Genomic DNA, 22,414 nt, shown 5'->3' with positions numbered 1-22,414 from the left:
ACAATATGAAAGGTACTCAACCAAATACATACACAGGTTCTCTATAGTGTGAACCCGACTAAATGAGCTGGCGCTATAACTCTGCCAGTCTCTAGAATGGCTGTCACACAGCCTGTCATCCCACTAGCCGCATATCACCCAAGATCTGACCAACCATGCCAGTGGTGTAAGTGTGGGGCCTATCCCCCAGGCGGGTCATCAGTGTCCACCGCCTCACTAGACGAGCTCGATATCTCAACAATTCAACTTAAGGGAACTATGCCTTCAACAGAGATGGAGAGCAGATTTTTCTTTATTCCTGGGAAACATACAATACATTTTTCATACATATATTGGCACCATTGGCTGCAATAATATGACATGACCAATTCCCTTTACTGGATATGTGGTATGATCTGCACATGATACAGTGCGGCCATTTGAAGCATAAATTAAGTGCTGAAATACATCTTTTCATGAAGTGATGTGGCTCGAAGCACCACTATCAAAATACCATGATGCATGCTGTCTGTCAGATGCAATGCAAGACATATCAGTGTCTAAAGCACTTGGTGTGTCACTAGTGCATGTGACCAAAAAAGTGTACTCTTCCTGGATTACATTAGCTGATTGCTGTGCTTTATCATTAGAAGAGTCTGCTATTGCATTGCCTACTTCTTTCCTTTTCTCTTTTGCAATCCGCTTCCTACATTCACTGATGTAGTGTCCATGCTTATGGCAGTAGTGAAATTTTTCCTTCTTTTTGGGCTTGTTTGCATCCCCTTTGTCAGACTTTTCACCACTAGAAGAGGGTTGTCCATGACCAGCCTTGCTAGACTGTTGTCCCCCATGCCTAATGCTCTTTGCTTTACCCTTATCCTTGGCTGTAAATGCCTTTTCTCCACCACGGTTGCCTGATAAGTTTGTTCTTGTTTGCTCTTCCTGCTGCAAGAGTAAACCCACGAGCTCTTCAAAAGTGACGAGATCACCACCTCCTCTCATTGAGAGGTTGAGAGAGGTGTGAAAGCCCAAGTAGGAAGGCGGTAAAGAATGAAGAGTGTTGGTGACCATCTGTCTATCTGGGATAACCTCATCAATGTTGAGCAATTGTTCCTGCAAATCTTTCACTTTGGTGAGATGATCTGCCATGGAGTCACCCTCATCCATAGAAAGAAGATCCAATTGCCTCTTCAAGTAGGCAACTCTTGCCTCGTTGCGTACCTGATACATTGCTTCCAATGTGTCCCATGCAAGCTTTGATGTCTTGCATGAACGAATGTGCGGAATAATAGTCCTTTTCACTGAAAGGGCTATCAATGACATGGCCTGTGCATCTCTAGAGTCGCATCTCTTCTGCTCTTGTGTGGGAGCAGGATCTACATCAGGAGCTCTTTGAGCACCTCCACTTTGAGGCGTGGCTGGCTGTATGGTAAGTGGGCGTGTGTCATCACCACACACGATGCCCCAAAGCCCTTTGGCTACCAGCAAATTACGGATCATGAAACTCCAAAGGAGTAGTTAGATCCATCCTTCCTCCTGGGTGAGCACACCAAATACATCTGTAGCATTCTGTGTCATGTCAACAAAATATATCTGCAAGCAAACCAAGCACCAATGTGCACTGCTAGGCAACCAAATGTCTTGTGCAAATGTATGCCTGCTGCAAACCAAAGCAAGTGTAAACCTACACCAAATTGTCCAATTACACACAATGTGTATACATACGCGATAAATCACAGCTGTAATGCCCAATTACATGCTCCAATCAGAAAATCCCCAGTTTTTATGCACTCCAATCGCTTCAATGTGCATCTAATTGGCCAATTTCCACAAAAGCCCCAAATTTCTGCAAGTGAAAGAGGTTCAATTTGCTGATTTTGACCTCAATTTCGAAAACCCCCAAATTTTTGCAAATGAAAGAGGTTCAATTTGCTGATTTTGACCTCAATTTCGAAAACCCCTAAATTGCAATTTTTAATTTTTCCTCAAATTGAGAAATCCCCCAATTTGCCTGTGGGAACGAAGTAGCAACAGAAGCCGTCGAACGGGCGATGCTAGGCAGCCAAGATCGATGGACAGATTTGACGGCCGGGATGGAATAGTCGGGACGGAGTTGCTGTCGGATGAACGGAGCAGCAGCCGGCACGGAGCGGGGCTGTGGGCCCTAAAGCCGCCGCGGCTAGAGAGGGCGATGCCACTCGCGAGCTGGGCGGTGGTGGTGGGCTCCCCACTAGTGTCACCCATTTCTGGCGGTCGGACGGTGGAGCAATAGTCAGACAGAATCGACGGACAGACGGCGACGGAAAAACACAGCATCGACGAAATTTTACAGGTTTCTTCCAGCAAAACAGAATTCCAGGGCCAACTACCAGCTCTGATACCAAATGTTGGGTGTTGGACTCACACACTCACACACACAAACCTGCACATTAGGGTTAGGTGTAGGGTAGAGAAGCTCACACACAGAAATGAGAGAGAGAGAGAGAGAGAGAGAGAGAGAGAGAGAGAGAGAGAGAGAGAGAGCCAAAAGTGTGGTATCCACAAAATGCAAGTCAACCCTTGCATGTGTGCCACATCCATATAATATAGAAGTACAAAATATTATATGTTAGAGTGTCCTTTCACACTTAATGTCCAACGGGAAAAACCACATGGGAAAAAGTGCCCTTGGTTAAGCCCTGTTCACACATAGCACTACCATAAGTGAGCATATGCCTACAGATCTTAAGGGAAAGAGTTGTCCTTTAGTTTGCGAGATGAGGACATCTCGCATTTTTAAAGTGGGGTAGGATGTAAGATTCCTCCCTCTAGCTTTTGAGGTGTATAGGTGCAAGAACCTCCCTTTCTGATCTTATAATTATTCCCCTCTCTAAAATAAAAGAAAGATCCTATTTTACCCTGTTTTGGCTTGGAGAGAGAAAATGTCTAGAGGGAGGTAATGCAAAATTGAAATATTTTTGGATATAAAAATCCTCTTAGTGTCTAAAATGGTTTCTCCTAAAACAAAAATTCAAAAATAACTTTCTAACATACAATTGGAATTAATTGAAAATAGGTATAAAGGACCTTAGCTTAAGGATCTAGATTTTCAGAAATTTTTGGATTATGGTCCAATTAAGGTTTCTATGGGCCAATAGGATCAATCCAAGTGTGGGGAGGAGATGTTTAAGGGGAAACCATTTTAGAAAATAGGAGGATTTTTATATCCAAAAATATCTCAATTTTGGATTACCTCACTCTAGACATTTTCTCTCTCCAGGCCAAAATAGGGTAAAATAGGATCTTTCTTTTATTTCAGAGAGGGGAATAATTATAAGATCAGAAGGGGAGGTTCTTACACCTGTACACCTCAAAAGCTGGAGGGAGGAATCTTACAGATTTCGCCATGGGAAAATCTTCTAACGGGGGAATTACTCTATCGAGTTAAAGTCTTAACTAGTTAAACTGATCTGACCAAACCTGAAGTCACATGGTCAGATTAAGAAGAGACTTGCACTTGGTCCATGTAATCACCACTTTTTTTCTCCTTTAACGAGGTATAGCCCGTTGATCTCCTACCATAGAACAAGGTCTTCTCAGGACTTAATCTAACTAACGTAACTAATCGCATCTTAATTGTTTCGCAGGAATCCTCCAATCTAGCCAAGCGGCCCATGGGTTAGCCGACCACTATATTGGTGGGATTGCTTTGTAAAGATTTGGTTTTGTTTTGCCTGCGTATGGAGGAAAAGATTTCCTAGGCCCCCTAGCCGGCGATTCATGCAAAAACTAAGGTAGGCATACCACGCACACACCCAATATGAAATTGCCATTTATAACAGATTCGGCTGGCTTTAAAATAATCCTTCAATAGAAATCATAATATTACTGATCATCATCCTCCAAAGTAGTCCATTGTATTACAAAATGTGTCCTCTGGACTCTTCGTTGAAGACCAGCTGGCCAACCAACGAGATCCAGTATCAAAAATTCATTCACAAAAATCTTTCCTTTTAGTCTATCTGAATCTTCCTCGACACACGCATGGGTGTCCTAGCAACCTAGTCAGAACCCTCTAGGATCCCCCTTAGGTGTCCTAGCACTTCACTCAGGGACCACTTCATCGATCCTCACCCATAGCAACTGCGAGTCCGTGCATCACCTGGTCAGAACCCTCTAGGATCCCCCTTAGGTGTCCTAGCACTTCACTCAGGGACCACTTCATCGATCCTCACCCATTGTACCGGAAGCGCACCATTTTAACCGTACCGAGTCTGGTCATCAAGACCTCGACAGGCTTTGCCACGAGCAACGTCCCTCGATGACTCGCCGCCAGCTGCTGCAAAACGGACCTCCTCTTAGTAAAACACATGCCAAATGCTTCCTCTAACATTTTGGTGTAAAACAGTCCTTTAAATGAAAAACAGAGGTTCCAATGCAAGTAAAATTCCCAGTTTGAGATTGGTTCCACAAAACCCCTTTTTCGATAATTCCCAGTTTCATAATGAGGTTCCTTGATCTCTCATCAGGGTAATCTACCCATCATTTGACTGATTGTCCAACTAGATTCTTGGTGTGTTCGATAAAAGGAAAACTAGTTTAGCTCAACGGTAGTCTATTCTTTGTATTTAGGAACTAGAATTGGTCACACAAAGTTTAGGAACTATTCTTTGTATTTAGGAACTAGAATTGGTCACACGAAGTTTTTGCTTGATTCAGATCAAGAGATGGACAAGTAGGTTTACTGTCCGTCCCTCTCGTAGTCTAACCAAAATCATTCGGTTTAGTCCTAATAAGGCTTTACTTTAGATAAACATCTATTTTTGGTTAAATACCAATTTAGTGATTTAACCAAATAAAATATCTAAAGATATTCTTTCTACCACTTAATTTCTCAACCTTAATTCCCTAGGTAGAATTATGGTGAAATTTCATCTTTTGACACCAAAAATTAATTTCAATTCTTTCTTTACTTAAATATCATAAAAATTTTCTTTTAACTAAATACCAATATCTATTTTTTTTAATAAGCTTGAAATCCCTCTTTTTCTCAGTTAATGAGTGCAATCTAAATGTCATGGGAATTTCTCTTTTATCATAAATGAAATCAAATTTCTCTTTAAATTAAATAAAAATATTCAATATTCCAAATATACCAAGAATTCTTCTTTTTCCATTTAAATGATTGAATTCCAAATATGAAGGGAATTCCTCTTTCATCATTTGAATCTATTTATGCATAAAATAATTTGAACTAAAATTTCTCTTAAAAATTACATAAAAATATCCATTAATCCTAATATGACAAGAATTTCACTTTTTCCATTTAAATGATTGAATTCCAAATATGGTGGGAATTCCTCTTTCGTCATTTAAATTTATTCATGCATAAAATAAATTTAGCTAAATTTTCTCTTAAAAATTAAATAAAATATCTATTATTTTAGTATTCCAAATTTTCTCTTTCTCCATTGGAGTTCATGGATCTCTAATATCATGGTAATTTCTCTTTTATCATAAAAATAAAATTACTAAAATTTTCTCTTTTTCTCTAATTAACTATTTATGCATAAATATTAAAAATTAATTTTCCATGAATATGATGAGAATTATTCATTTAACCTAGGATGACTAATCCTAGAATATGGTAGGAAGTCCTCTTTTCACATTATGCATAAAAATGATTTATGTGTTAATTCTCAAAAATTTTACCCATAGCTCCGCTGCTATTACTGATAATTTTCAATAGTTTTGAAAAGCATAAGGTTTAGTAATACAATATGATAGAATAGCTATCATTTGGACTAATATCCAATTTATGGACTTAGTCCCTAAGTTTATCATAATTTAAGTAACATAAAAGCATTAAAAAGCCATTTCTTTGGCCTCTAATTTGACTAGCATAGAGTTTACTTTTAGAATTAAGAATTGCTTCATGAGAAGCGTCATTTGAATATAGAATTGGTCATAGGAATGACCATTATTTGGGGGAGAGAAAGATATGCTTTAAAAACATTTTAATTTAAGCACAAATGTAAACTTTATGTGATTAATTCATTAAAATTAGAGAGCTTCATTTGCATTGATTCAGTTGAATACTTCTCAAGCTTGAGAGGGGTTGAGAAGTGAAAAATATTTAGGAGATTAAGAAAAATCATAAAGTCACACCTTACCTCTTGTTTTTCTTGATTCTCTAGTCTTAGGAGAGGCGCCCAACCAATCAATTGGTTAGTATGTTGAGGAAGGCTCCAAAGAAGGTTGAAGAGAGAGAGAGAAGCTCCAATCTCTCCAAATTGTAGAGGATTTTAAGAGGATAATAGAAAATATACTTATTTTAGAGTAATACTAGCATGGTCTAGTTCACAAATGAGAATACATAAGAATGAGGGTCTATTTATAGGTGAGGGAGTCCACTAACTGAGTTCAACTAAGTTCTAGAATTTTCCAACTTCAGTTTGGCTGAATTTGGACAAGATTTGGACCAGTTTGGCTCCCTTTTTGATTTGGTTTGATCTAGGAGAGAGGAGAGAAAAAATATCTTAATATTTTTGAATTTAAAACTCATTCCCATGTGTGAAATAGGAGCCTCCTTGTTGAAGGGCCTTACCAAGGTGTCAAAATGGTATGATTACTCCAAAGTTTTTTTAGTAATATTTCATAATTTTTAACTAATAAATCTTGTACTCAGTCAAATCTTCATCTTATGTGGGCATTTACTCATTTTTGGGTATTTTCTTTTATTCATTGGATTTATCTCATTTCAACACTTGGATTAATCTTATTGGTCCATAGAAACCTTAATTGGACCATAATCCAAAATTTTTAGAAAAATAATATTTTTTTGTATTTAGAAATAGGGAATGATTACAAAGTATTGAGGTAAAGGCTTATTTATTATTTATGCTGAGGAGGAATCTTACATCCTCTCCCACTTGAAAAATGTGAGATGTCCTCATCTTGCAAAGTGGGGATAATCTTTTGCCAACTCTTCTTCTTTCTCCCAGGTGGTGTCTTCTAGAGGGACGAACTTCCACTTTACTAAAAATTCTTTAAGGACTCTGCTCCTGAGAATCTTCTCCCAAACATCAAGGATTTCTTCAGGTTGTTGGAGTACCATCTGGCCTTGAGTCGGAAAGATCAATTGTTCATCATCATCAAGCATGTGACTCGGGCTGGGTACATATTTCTTAAGCAAATTGATATGGAATACATTATGTACCTTGAGATGGGAAGGCAGAAGAAGTTTGTAGGCTAGATCGGTCACTTTCTTTATGACAGCATATGGCCCATAGTATCCGGGAGAGAGCTTCTTGTACTTCCCTAAGGATAAGGAACTTCTTTTTGGTCGTACTCGAATGAAGACCATATCTGATTCTTCAAACTCTCTCTCTGATCTCTTTTTATCTGCATACTGCTTTTGCCTATCTTGGGCTGTCTTTATATCTTTACGGATTGATTGCATTTGCTGGTCCATGTCATCAAGCATTTGTCTAGACATTTTGACTCTAATCAATGGGTCAGACCAAGTCAATGGTGTAAGGCAATGTTGTCCATACAAAGCTTTGAAAGGACTCATCCCAATGCTTCGATGATAAGAAGCGTCATAAGCAAATCCATATGCAAATGGCTTAACCACTTCTTGGGTCCCTTGCTGCAGCATGACCTAAGGATATATTCTATTACCCGGTTCACTCTTTCAATCTGGCCATCTGTTTCAAGGTGATAGGCTATGTTGAGATCCAAGAAAGTTACCACTGCTTCGAAGAATGCAGTCCAGAATTTCAATGTGAATTTGGGATCTCTGTTACTTACTATCCTCCTGGTGGGTAAGCCATGCAATTTGAAGATCTCTTTAAGGAAAACTCTGGCAACATCCGCTGCAGTGTATGTTTCTTTCACTGGAATCAGATGGGAAACTTTGGTTAGCTTGTCAACTACCACAAAAATGGAGTTGTAACCTGATTGCACTGAAGGTAATCCAGTGACAAAGTCTATACTAATACATTCCCACTTCATCTGAGGAATGTCTAGAGGCTGCAGTTTCCCTGGCATCTTGACTCTCTCTGCTTGACTCTTTGACACATTAAGCATTTTCGCACATGATCAAGTTGAGTCCTAGCCAGAAGAAGCTTTTCTTCACAGACATATAGGTTTTTATAAACCCTGGATGTCTAGCTATCAGGTTATCATGGGCTTCTCTTAGAATTCTTTCCTTTGTTCCCTCATCATTGGGATATATAGCCGATTATTATAATACATGCATCCTTCATCCAATTTGTACCTAAGAACTTGACTCATTTCTTGAGGAGTCTTGCTTTCCTCCATCAGAAGGGTACCAATAGTAGGGGCAAAGAATTTGTCCTGCATGATTTTCTCCTTTTCTTCTCAACTGATCAATGGAGTTGACACTGTTGTAATTGCAAGCAAGGAAGCTTTTCTGCTGAGTGCATGTGGCACCACATTTTCTTTCCCCGATTGATACTTAATTTCAAAATCGAATTCCTATAGGGTCTGCATACATCTCCTTTAACGCATGTTGAGATGCCTTTGGGTGAAGATCCACTTCAGACTTTGATGATCTGTCATCATCAAGGTGAACCTTTGTCCCAAAAGATAATGTCTCCACAACTTTAGAGCATACACTACTGAGAGTAACTCTAAGTCATGGATGGCATAATTTCTCTCATGTGTTCTGAGATTTCTAGATTCATAGGCCACTGCATGACCTTCCTGCATAAGAGCACCGCCTAAGGCAAACCCACTGGCATCAATAACTACCTCAAAGGGTTTGGTAAAATCTGGTAACTTAAGGACAGGGTTGGTTACTAAGGCTGTCTTTAGTTTATCAAAGGCACTCTGACACATTATAGTCCACTGAAAAAGTGTACTCTTCTTGATAAGGTTACTTAAAGGGGATGCTATCTGAGCATACCTAGGTATAAAGATCCTATACCATTCGGTTAATCCTAGGAATCCTCTGACTTCCTTTACTGTCTTGGGTTCTGGCCATTCTACGACTGCTTGGATCTTTGCGGGGTCAGGAGAAATCCCATCCTTTGATACTATGAATCCCAAGTATTCCACCTGGTCAACAGAGAAAGAACACTTACTCTTTTTTGCAAAGAGTTGGTGTTTTCTTAGGATTTCGAGGACCTTGCGCGCACATGATCTTCATGATCTACAACATTCTTTGAGTATACCAAGATATCATCAAAGAAGACAAGAACAAAATCATCCAAGTATTCTCTGAGAATATCCTGCATAAGACGATTAAATGTCACTTAGTCAATCCAAATGGCATGACTGTGAACTCATAATGCCCATAGCAAGTATTGAATGCTGTCTTTGGGATGTCTTGTTCCTTGATTCTGATCTAGTAGTACCTGGATTTAAGATCTATCTTTGTGAACATTTGGGTCCTACTTAACCGATCCAGAAGTTCATCAATCCTAGGAATAGGATACTTATTCTTAATTGTTAATTGATTCAATCCTGTAGTCAATACAGAGTCTTAGCATTCCACCTTTCTTCTTTTGAAAGAGAACGGGCGCACCCCAAGGTGAGACACTGGGTCTGACGAATCCCTACTCTAATAGTTGTCTTAACTGCTCCTTAAGTTCTATGGCTTCAGGGACTGGCACTTTGTATGCACGCCTGTAAGGTCCCTCCCAAGCCATGTATGTGTCTCTTTTAATATAGATCTCAATAAGGAAAGAGAGTGTACTTAGAGAAGAGTGAGACAATAAGGCTAGAAACATTAGGAAAGTGTTAGAATAAAAATATTAGCTCCAAAAATCCTAAAAGAAATAAGAAGACAAGAATAGTTCTATTAAGAGATAAGTATCTCCAAAAATAGAAATTCAAATTTAGATTATAAGAGGTTATATTTAGAGTACTTTTACATAATTAGAGTGCATGCATGCTAAAAATGTGGAAAAGCAACGCGTTTCTACAAATGGCATGTTTGCAGCTATATACAGATGTTGAAATAAATTAATCATTTATTTGAATAATTCGATCTTGATAGATTTCCTAAATTTTCTTTTTACAAACCGTGTGAATATAAAATGATAGAAATTTCTCTCTTAGAGTATTTATTTATTCATTTATCAATTACTCATAAAATTTAAACATAGAATTTAAGAGAATTCTAATTTATAAAAATTCTTTATGCATCTGTTTATGCATAAAAATCAACTTCAATGGGAATAACACTTTTATATTTAAAAAAAAAATTTCTTTCTGCATCTATTTATGCATAAAATCAAATTTAATTGGAATAACACTTTTAAAATAAAAAGAATTTCTTTATGCATCTATTTATGCATAGAAATCAATTTTAATTTAAAAAAATCTTTTTTATGCATCTATTTATGCATAAAATCAAATTTAATAGGAATAACACTTTTGTAATAAAAAAACTTCCTTTATGCATCTTTCTATGCATAAAAATCAATTTCAATGGGAATAACACTTTTATAATAAAACAAATTTTCATTATGCATCTTTCTATGCATAGAAATTAAATTTAATAAGAATAACACTTTTATAATAAAAAAATTTCTTTCTGTATCTTTCTATGCATAAAAATTAAATTTTAATCAGTATAACACTTTTGTAATTAAAAACATTCCTTTATGCATCTTTCTATGCATAAAAATTAAATTTAATGAGTAACACTTTTATAATAAAAAATTTTCATTATACATCTTTCTATGCATAAAAATCAATTTCAATGGGAATAACACTTTTATAATAAAGAAATTTCCATTATGCATCTTTCTATGCATAGAAATTAAATTTAATACGAAAAAAACACTTTTGTAATTAAAACAATTTCCTTTATGCATCTTTCTATGCATAAAAATTAAATTTAATGAGAATAATACTTTTAATTAAAAAAATCCATTATACATCTTTCTATGCATAAAAATCAATTTCAATGGGAATAACACTTTTATAATAAAAAAATTTCCATTATGCATCTTTCTATGCATAGAAATTAAATTTAATAAGAATAACACTTTTATAATTAAAAAATTTCCTTTATGCATCTTTCTATGCATAAAAATGAATTTTAATAAGAATAACACTTTTGTAATAAAACAAATTCCTTTATGCATCTTTCTATACATAAAAACTAAATTTAATGAGAATAAAACTTTTATAATAAAAAAATTTCCATTATACATCTTTCTATGCATTAAAATAAATTTCAATGGGAATAACACTTTCATAATATAAACAATTTTCTTTATACATCTTTCTATGCATAAAAATCAATTTCAATGGGAATAATATTTTTATAATAATAAAAAAAATCATCTATACATCTTTTTATGCATAAAAATCAATTTCAATTGAAATAACCTTTTTATAATTAAAAAAAATTTCATTATGCATCTTTCTATGCATAGAAATTAAATTTAATAAGAATAACACTTTTGTAATAAAACAAAATCCTTTATGCATCTTTCTATGCATAAAAATTAAATTTAATGAGAATAACACTTTTATAATAAAAAATTTCCATTATACATCTTTCTATGCATAAAAATCAATTTCAATGGGAATAACATTTTTATAATAAAAAAAATTTCATTATGCATCTTTCTATGCATAAAAATTAAATTTAATAAGAATAACACTTTTATAATAAAAAATTCCTTTATGCATCTTTCTATGCATAAAAATCAAATTTAATAATTAATATCAGTGATATCCATGCATATTCATAGGTGAATATGTACATGGAGTAATTAGAATATTTCTTTTAGATGTAAAAATGATGGGAATTACTCTTTTGTAATAACATAAAAACAAACTTTCTTTTCCACAAAATTATGAAAAAATTTGCCATAACCTCCTTTGTATGGCTGACCATTTCTCATTTTTACCATTCTTTATTTAACTTAAATTAACCCAAATTAGATTTATAGAACTCTAATCTAGATAATTTTTCCATCCAGTCCCTTATTTCTCAGAAAACAATATTACTCTGGACTCTCCGTTGAGACCCACTGGTCAGCAATGAGATCCAGTAAACAGATTACAATAATCATTTCGTCCATCATACATATCTTCCACGACATACGCATGGGTGTCCTAGGCACCGTGAGCCCGTGCATCGCCTGGTCAGAACCCTCGAGAGGATCCTCCTTAGGTGTCCTGGCATTTCACTTAGGGACCGCTTCGTCGGTCCTCGCCCATCGTACCGGAAGCACACCATTTTTTAACCATACGAAGGTTGGTCAAGACCCGGGGAGGCTTTGCCGCGTGAGCCATCCTTTGAACACTCCCCGCCAGCTGTTGCAACTAAACTTTCCTTAGAAAAACATATACCAAATGCTCCCTCCAGCATTCTGGCGGTATAAGACGGTCCTTTAAGAAAACAGGGTTTCTATGCAAGTTTTCAGTTTGATTTTTTTTTAATACAAGGAGTATTTCTTGAATCAATATCCCTAAAACTTCTTGAACAGAATTCTGAATTTCATACCAGAACTCCTCGAATTCTGTAATCTTGATCCACAGATCAATTCGAAGGGTCTCAAACTTAGTTTCATATTTGGCGAGAGTATTGAGTGTATTTTCCTAAACTGGTCACATCGTCTTCCCTCAAAATTGATGAAAGAGTTTGGTCTTGGTCATAGTCTGATTCAAGGTTCGAGTCGGATAAGATTTTCCATGAACTAACTTTCTCGAAAAGGTTTGATAATTCAGTTACTATTATACCGAATTTCTTTCTTTGAATATACACTTAACTGATTTCTAAATTAGTTATGAATTCTATTAAGGAATAAATTAATCATTTATTTGAATAATTCGATCTTGATAGATCTCTTAGTTTTTCTTTTTACAAACTGTGTGAATATAAAACGATAGAAATTTCTCTCTTAGAGTATTTAATTATTCATTTATCAATTACTCATAGAATTTTAAACATAAAATTTAAGAGAATTCTAATTTTGATATAAAAATTCTTTATGCATTTGTTTATGCATAAAAATAAACTTCAATGGGAATAACACTTTTATATAAAAAAAAGAATTTCTTTATGTATTTATTTATGCATAAAATTAAATTTAATTAGAATAACACTTTTAAAATAAAAAGAATTTCTTTATGCATCTATTTATGCATAAAAATCAATTTCAATGAGAATAACACTTAAAAAAATCCTTTTACGCATCTATTTATTCATAAAATCAAATTTAATACGAATAACACTTCTGTAATTAAAAAAACTTCCTTTATGCATCTTTCTATGCATAAAAATCAATTTCAATGGGAATAACACTTTTATAATAAAAAAACATTTCCATTATGCATCTTTCTATACATAGAAATTAAATTTAATAAGAATAACACTTTTATAATTAAAAAACTTCCTTCATGCATCTTTCTATGCATAAAAATTAAATTTTAATAGGAATAACACTTTTGTAAAAAAAACAAATTCCTTTATGCATTTTTTTATGCATAAAAATAAAATTTATTGGGAATAACACTTTTATAATAACAAAATATCCATTATACATCTTTCTATGCATAAAAATCAATTTCAATGGGAATAAACATTTTATAATAATAAAAAAAATCCATTATGCATCTTTATATGCATAGAAATTAAATTTAATGAGAATAACACTTTTTAGTAAAAAAACTTCTTTATGCATCTTTCTATGCATAAAAATTAAATTTAATGAGAATAACACTTTTATAATTAAAAAAATTACATTATACATCTTTCTATGCATAAAAATCAATTTCAATGGGGATAACACTTTTATAATAAAAAAATTTCCACTATGCATCTTTCTATGCATAGAAATTAAATTTAATAAGAATAACTCTTTTATAATAAAAAAATTCCTTTATGCATCTTTCTATGCATAAAATTTTTTTTTAGTAAGAATAACAGTTTTGTAATGAAAAAAATTCCTTTTTGCATCTTTCTTAGCATAAAAATTAAATTTTATGAGAAAAATACTTTTATAATTAAAAAAATTTCATTATACATCTTTCTATGCATAAAAATCAATTTCAATGGGAATAACACTTTTATAATTAAAAAAATTCTTTTATACATCTTTCTATGCATTAAAATCAATTTCAATGGGAATCACACTTTTATAGTAATAAAAATTTTCATTATGCATCTTTCTATGCATAGAAATTAAATTTAATACGAAAAAATACTTTTGTAATTAAAAAAAATTCCTTTATGCATCTTTCTATGTATAAAAATGTAATTTAATGAGAATAACACTTTTATATTTAAAAAATTTTCATTATACATCTTTCTATGCAGAAAAATCAATTTCAATGGGAATAATAATTTTATAATAAAAAAATTTTCATTATACATATTTTTATGCATAGAAATTAAATTTAATAAGAATAACACTTTTATAATAAAAAAAAATTCCTTTATGCATCTTTCTATGCATAAAAATCAAATCTAGTTGTATTCATAAACAACTTAATAAGCAAGAGATTGTTCTTATATTTTGTGAGCTCTTTTCCTCCACACACTTGATCTAGCATGAGCACCACATTTTCTCAACATGGTATCTAGAGCTTAGGTTGAGGGTCACATTTGTGGTGTAGAATAGGTCAAAAACCTCATCTCTTCTTGTGTGGAGCTCAACCCCTAGCCATTGGAGGACTTCCAGCAGCTTGTAGAGGGCATATCTCTCAGAAATTTCTTCATGGGAGATGTAGAGGAGGCCTAGGCGAATCTATTTAATTGCTGCATTCATTGCTTCCACGCGGCAGCATTACGTCTGTAGGCAGCCTGGCATCGATTTCCTGCAGCGCAGCAGTCCGTACATCCATGCTCAACATGTAGTCCATCATTGCCCATGGGACTTGAGGGCTTTTGAAGCCCACTTCATTCCCTACCTACAGCTCAAGTTTGAGCTTTAACAAGGCACTGACGCGTCGGTTTGCAGATAAAAAACCAGGCGCCCCTCTTTTTCTCCTTCAAGCTTTCCATTAAAGCTTCAACTTGGTGTTTTTTTCTTGCTCAAATCATCTCCTCCCTTGCTCTAATCACTCAAGTGATGTTGTAAATGAGTGTTGCTGAACCTTCATCTTGATTTTGAAGAGTGGCCAACCACATGAGGTATCCATAAACCTCATTCCCATCAAGCTTCATCAACAACATCAACTTTCAAGCTTTCAAAGCTTTCAAAATGTGCTTATGAGCACTAATAGTGTTGTTTTACACTAATTAATCTGTTAATCCAGCAAAAGGAAGATATTATAAAGTGTTCTTAAACACTAATAGTGTTATTAAACACTAATGGTGAACTAATCACCAAAATAAGTGTCATTAGATACTAAAAATGTGCTTTTTAGCACTAATTATATTTTCTACACTAATGGTGATCTTAATCACCAACCAAAGTGTTCATTAACACTAATGAAGCCAATCCTCATCAAAATTAGTAATTAAGCACAAACCCTAAGTGCTAAATCATAAAAATTACTATTTTAATCTCCTATTTATGCAACATTCTCAACTTGATTAGGGTTGTTGCACTCTCATAAGTCTCTCTCTTTCTAATTAAGCCTAAATATCATAAATTTCTGGTTTTTTCTGCTTCATAATCAGCCCATTACTCTCTCATAATCTCTTTCAATACCCAATGTCAAAGGACACTCAAATCAAGAAGTTATCGGGGGAGGGCTTCCACACTCGGCAAGTCCTTGGATCAAGTACAAGATGATGTCTAAAGGCTTTTGGCCATTCATCTCCGGCACCAAGGTTATTGATCGAAAAAAGGCTGAAGATGTTGAAGATGATGAGAGGGCACAAGCCATCATCATGCTTCATCTTGATGAGGCACTCATCCACCATGTGGACCAGCTTCCGACTGCAAAGGAGAAATGGGATGAGCTTGATAAGCTCTATGGAGCTCGTGGTAAGAATTCCAAGATCTCACTCAAAATCAAATTTTTTAGCTTGGAACTCAAAGAGGGAGATGTCATTGGAGCCTTCATCTCTCACTTGAAGGGCCTTATGGCTCAACTTGCATCAGTGAATGCGAGAATGGATGAAGATGATGCAGTGGTTGTTTTGCTCAAAGCAGTCAAGAAGGTGTATCCCACCTTGGTCACCACCCTGAAGAACATACCTAATCCCACCCTCGAAGGAGTCATTCAAGATGAAGAAAAGAGGCCAAACGCAGCAAATATCCTTGGTAGCTTCTCCTTGTTCACACCAAAGACTCCATAGCCTTCATACTTGCTGAAATCTCCATTTTTAGCTTCCATGGTAGCTTAAGACTCTCTCCAATTAGCCAAACATAATATCTCTCCAAATGCAATACTAATGATAATGAGTGTGCTAATGTTTTTCATAAAAAACTAGAAATAATTCTTAATCAAATAACCTCATCCCCAAGAAAACTATACATAAATATTCACTATGACCAAGAGCCCATCCAAGCTCTGATACCATGTTAACAATCCTAATATGGGATTGATCATGGTGATAGACACAAGATTAACCATAAGAATTCTAGTGGATTAAACCACACAAGAAACTCCATGAAAGATCCCTGTCCCCTCCGTGCAACGAATTTTGGGGTGCTAGTGAAAGTAGCACTTCTTGCATGGGCCAAGGTCCCTCACTCGGGGCCTCGCCCAAGTATATCCGGACAAGAGACTAATCCCTCGGCTCTTCCAAAATCGAACCCGAAAAAACTTCCCTCACCCAAAAAGCACGGGCGATTCCTCCACGATATTTTTACTCTAACATAGTCAAGAGCCTTAACTAACTGAACTGATCTGACCAAACCTGTAAGTCCCATAGTCAGATCAAGGAAAAAACTTACACTTGGATCATAGAGACCAACACTTTTTTCCTCATTTAGAGGCACAGCCGTTGATTCTTTTCCATAGAACATTTTTTATCCGGGATTTACTTCATCTATCGTACCATAACAGAATTAAGTCTCATTTTAGGGATCCATCAGTCCAGCCTAACCCCATCTAGTCCCGTGGGTTAGCCAACCACCCAACCACAGTAGTGATGGGATCCACTTAAGAATTTGGTTAGGTTTTGTCCCGGGTACCAGGGAAAAGAGTTCCCAGGTCCCCTAGCCGGATGTTTATGCAAACTTAGAACTAGTCACACCACTTACACACCCAATATGAAATTGTCTTTTTCCCAGATTCACCTGTCTTTAAAACAATCTTTTAATGAAACTATAGTATAACTGATCATAATCCTCCAAAATATTTGGTTGAATCCTAATTTCCAATTTTTCCTTCATCGGTGTACATATGGCATCATTGGCAACCAGAATGCTCACCACATGTCCACTCACGGGCCTTTTCGATAGTTCCTAGCTCATAGTAACCGGTAAATTTTCACTTATAAAAATCAAAATGGAATCTCCGTTGAAGATCAACAAGATCAACCAACAGATCCATATAAAGAGCCATGGACTCATCCATTGAGGACCAGCAAGGTCAATCAACCAGATCCATGCTCGAATTCAGAAAACAACTCTTACTCCTTGTTCCAATATCTTCCACGATGCACATGTGGGTATCTTCAGCGGCAAAGAGCCCAAGCACCGTATGGTCAGCACCCTCTAGAATCCTTTGTAGGTCACCTAGCACTTCACTCATAGGGCGCTTCCTTGGTCCCTCATCCACAGTACCGCAAGCTCACCATTTAAATCGAACCGATGCTGGTCAAGACCTCGGCTGACCTTGCTACGTGAGACATCCTCCATTGACTCTCCGTCAGTTGTTGCAACTTTATCAGTTAGGTCTCCACAACCTTATTTACAAGATGATCAAAATGCTTCCTTAGCATTCTTGACATAAAACAATCATTTAAAAACAGGTCATATATACAGTTTCTATAACGAATTCTCGTCTTTCCACATTGTTCCACATTAATCCACATTATTTAATCCACATCCATTTCATATGTATTCCCATTCTAGAATCACATCATTTTCATCTCATCACATCTTTCCTCATTTATCCTCATCAGATCTCATCCACTCACATCTATCCATATCCACATCTCATCACATCACATTCATTCACATCTCATCCATTCACATCACATCTCATTCATTCACATCCAGCCCGATTCACATCACATCACATCACATCTCATCCATTCACATCCCATATCATTCATTCACATCTCGATTCACATGACATCACATCTCATTTATTCACATCACCATCCCATCACATACATTCTATCCACATAACATCACATCACATCTATCCACATCATATCTCATTTATACACATCTCATCTCATTCATCCACATCCATCTAATCGTTCAAATGTACGACTACCCATATCTATCCATACATTCATATCTACACTTTACATCCACATATATTCATGTCACATCACATCTCTTTACTTCACATCACATCTCTTTACTTCACATCACATTCTTTCACATATATTCATGTCACATCACATCTCTTTACTTCACATCACATTCTTTCACATACACATCCACATCCATTCTTTCACGTACACATCCACATCCATTCTTTCACATACACATCCACATCCATTGTTTCACATACAAATCCACATCCATTCTTTCACATACACATTCACATCCATTCTTCACATACACATTCACATCCATTCTTTCACATACACATCCACATCCATTCTTTCACATACAATCCACATCCATTCTTTCACATACACATTCACATCCATTCTTTCACATACACATCCACATCCATTCTTTCACATATATATCCACATCCATTCTTCACATACACATTCACATCCATTCTCCACATACACATTCACATCCATTCTTCACATACACATCCACATCCATTCTTTCACATACACATCCACATCCATTCTTCACATACACATTCACATCCATTCTTTCGCATACATATCCACATCCATGTTGAGATTCAAGCTCGATGTCAGCTTGTGCTAGTTGCACTATGTGCTGGCATGTTAGGTAGTAACATGTGTGAGACATAAATGACCGCGTTCAACTGGTCATAGTGTGTGGACATTAGCTAGGGTTAGCTGTGTGTGGACACAACACATGTAGTTTGTTGTAGATTATGGATTATGCTTTATGCATTGTGTGAGAGAAGGGAGATGGCTTCCCTCTATGATTAGGGTTTGATAATACATTAGGGTTTGCTCGCGTGTGTGTGTCTCCTCTCCCTCTACCGGTTTTTTATCATGGTATCAGAGCCTGGTGCTCTCTATTAGGGTTTATGAGTGAGTGAGAGAAGAGGGAGAAGAAGCTGTGAAGAAAAGCTATGAAGTTTGCCATTGGACCTATGAAGCTTGGAGCACACTAATTTTCATCAAATCTGAGAGCTTGGCCTACCAGGTAAGGACTACTAAACATCCTTGAGCGGATTGTAGGTGCAAAAACACAAACAACACTAGATTTGAGTTGCCCAAAAAGCAAAGAAAAATTTCTGTTTTGCAAGCTCTCCACCATGAAGCTTGAGTGTGGTGAATGTATGAGGTAAATAGTTGCAAATCTAATAAAGAATCATGTATCTAGCAAATGGGAATGTATTGGCGACTCATGTGCAAGCTCTACATTGAATTTGGAGCAAAGTTGATGCATATTAGTGAGTGGAAATTCACTAGTTTGAAGTCCTCACAAAAACAAAGAAGAGATGTCCATTGTGGATGAAATTAAAGCCGTTTTTTTAACAAAAATCACCTCATTGATGGATTGTGAACATGCTTTGGAGTTGTTGGGTAACTATATATGCCCTCAATTATCACAACAAACCTCTCAAATTACCCCTACAACAGGCGACGGAGACAGAATTGAAGAAACAAAGCATATTTTTCATAGTTTGAAAAGTGCAGGCCAAATTCTAGTTGTGTGATTGATTAAACCCAAAACTTGCTTAGCACTTTTGTGATACACATACTTGAGAAGGTTGCTATGTGATTGGTTGGAGCAATTATGCATTATGGAGTTGATTAAACAGGCTGTCTACAGTGATTAGTGAAATAGAGGGTCATTAATCGGCTAATTACTCTCTCAACGTAAACAATTGGTCTAATTCCTTTTACATGGAGTTAGTGGACATCATTGCTAAGCTAATGAATGCTTGTTCTCTCAATTTGGACAAGAATCAAAGGAATTAGAGCACTTTTACTACTGGTTTTTCTCAAAATAGAGAAGGGGATTTGATATTTTAGGTATATACACACCTTGGTTGGTGTTGATATGCAACATTGAGCTTGTTTAGGTGTCAATGCAAGTAATCCACACTTTATTGAACCACTACATTGAAATTTAAAGCCTTGTAAAGTGCACCAAAATAGGGTACTTTGGACTGCGTATGCCAGTTCAATTTGAATGCAATCAGTTTGATTTTCTACATCAACAGTGAAGTTTGTTGAGAGTACTTTGGACTGCGTATGCCAGTTCAATTTGAATGCAATCAGTTTGATTTTCTACATCAATAGTGAAGTTTGTTGAGTACTTTAGAGCATCTGGATCACTTATTAGAGTGTGGTTGAGCTAAGGAAGGCTCGTATATAGAATTGGATGTGTGCGAAAGGTACATTTGCATCATTGAGCAAATATGTCAGACAACCCAGTACAGATTGTGGGTGAGAAATTGGATAGAAAGAACTTCCAGGCATGGAAGTATAGGATTAAAAGCTTCTGAAAGGAAAAGGGTTTTGGAGCCTTGTTTTACAGGTGCGGAGCCAGATCTAGAACTACCCCGACAACCTACACAACAACAGGTTGTAGCTCATAAACAGTGGTCAGAGAGAGCATACAAAGTTTTGCATTACTTGTCTATATGTATCTCGGATGCTATACTCATACATATACATGATGTTGAGAATCCCAAGGATGTATGGGATACATTGGTAAAGCTGTTTGATATAGATACTAGTGCTCGTAAGTCTCAGTTGAGACAACAGATTCATAATGTGAAGCGAAAAGGAAGGAGTATCCATGATTATGTTCAAGAGATAAAGAAGTATGCAGATGCATTGGCAACTATCAATTCCCCCATGCCTGATGATGATTTGGTAGACATTACCTTGCGTGGTCTTGGCAAGGAGTATAAGTCTTTTGATACATCTATTTCTGTTCGGAGTATAGGTTACCAAATTTTGATGAGTTGGTTTCACTCTTGCTTGTTGAGGAAATCAAACTCAGTGACTCTTTTCATGATGTATCTACTAGACATGATGATAATGGTAGAAATCAGGCTTTCTATTCACAAAGGGGATTTAGAGGCAGGGGGAGATTTGGATCACATGGTCATGGTAATGGTCGTGCATGGCAGGATAGGTCACCATAATAGAATTTTCAGCCTACATATGGTGCTACAGGTGGTCGTGGATATACACCTTAGAGAGGCAAAGGTAATCCTCGTGGTAGAGGACATTGGCAAGGCCAACAAACATCTATGCAAAATGTGGAATGCCATTACTGTGGAAAATTTGGTCATATGGCACATGATTGTTTCCGCAAACAAAATGATTTGAGAGGGGGTAGCGCACAACATGGTGGACATTACGCACAACATGGTAGAAATTATGCAAATGGTGGAAATTTTGCATCAAGCAGTAATGATGGCAGTGCAAATCACTTGTTTGCCCCATGAAACATGTCATGGGATCTATGATGACAGTGATGACACTTGGTATATGGACTTTGGAGAGCATCAAACCATATGACTTGTCATGTGACGAATGGTTTGAGCATATGAAGCCAATGGATGTGAAAGGCTATGTGGAGACAGGATATGATTCCCAACATGCTATCACACATGTTGAAAGTGTACCATTGGTTATACACAATGGTGAAACAAAGTCTATGGCAGATGTCTTGTATGTGCCTTCTATTACAAAAAGTTTGGCCTCAGTTGGTCAAATGGTGGAACAGGGTTTACAAGTTCGTTTCAACGAGCAGGTTGCTTCGTTGAGGATTTCAAAAATGGATGTCAAATCATTGCCAAAGGCAAGAAAGAAGGCAGGTTATTTAAGTTGGATGCTGGGATTCTTGAGTTGAAATCAACCATGTTCTCTAAAAGCCGAAATGTGATACAGGACATTGACATGTGGCATAAAAGGATTGGACATGTGAACATACAAAGGTTAAAAAACATGCAAGCAAGAGGCATTGTTAGTGGGCTGCCTAGATTCAAGTATGATGGGAATATGCATGTCTGTGATGCTTGTCAGTTTGGAAAGCAAGTAAGGTTGCCATTTCCTAAAGAAGGCAACATAAGTAGTAGGCCACTTGAGATAGTTCATAGTGATGTATGGGGTCCTGCACATCCATTAAAGGTAGCTTGTATTATGTGACAGTCATTGATGATTTCAGCAGAATGGCTTGGATTTACTTTTTCAGAGAGAAAAGTGAAGTGTTGGGAAAGTTTATGGACTTCAAAGCTTTTGCAGAGAAGCAATATGGCTCTT

The sequence above is a fragment of the Cibotium barometz genome, chromosome 60, assembly GCF_041138505.1.
Source record: "Cibotium barometz isolate CiBa-2024 chromosome 60, ASM4113850v1, whole genome shotgun sequence".
NCBI classification, from domain to species: domain Eukaryota; kingdom Viridiplantae; phylum Streptophyta; class Polypodiopsida; order Cyatheales; family Cibotiaceae; genus Cibotium; species Cibotium barometz.
The sequence above is the reverse complement of the archived record's forward strand: the minus strand, read 5'-3'. Positions refer to the sequence as shown.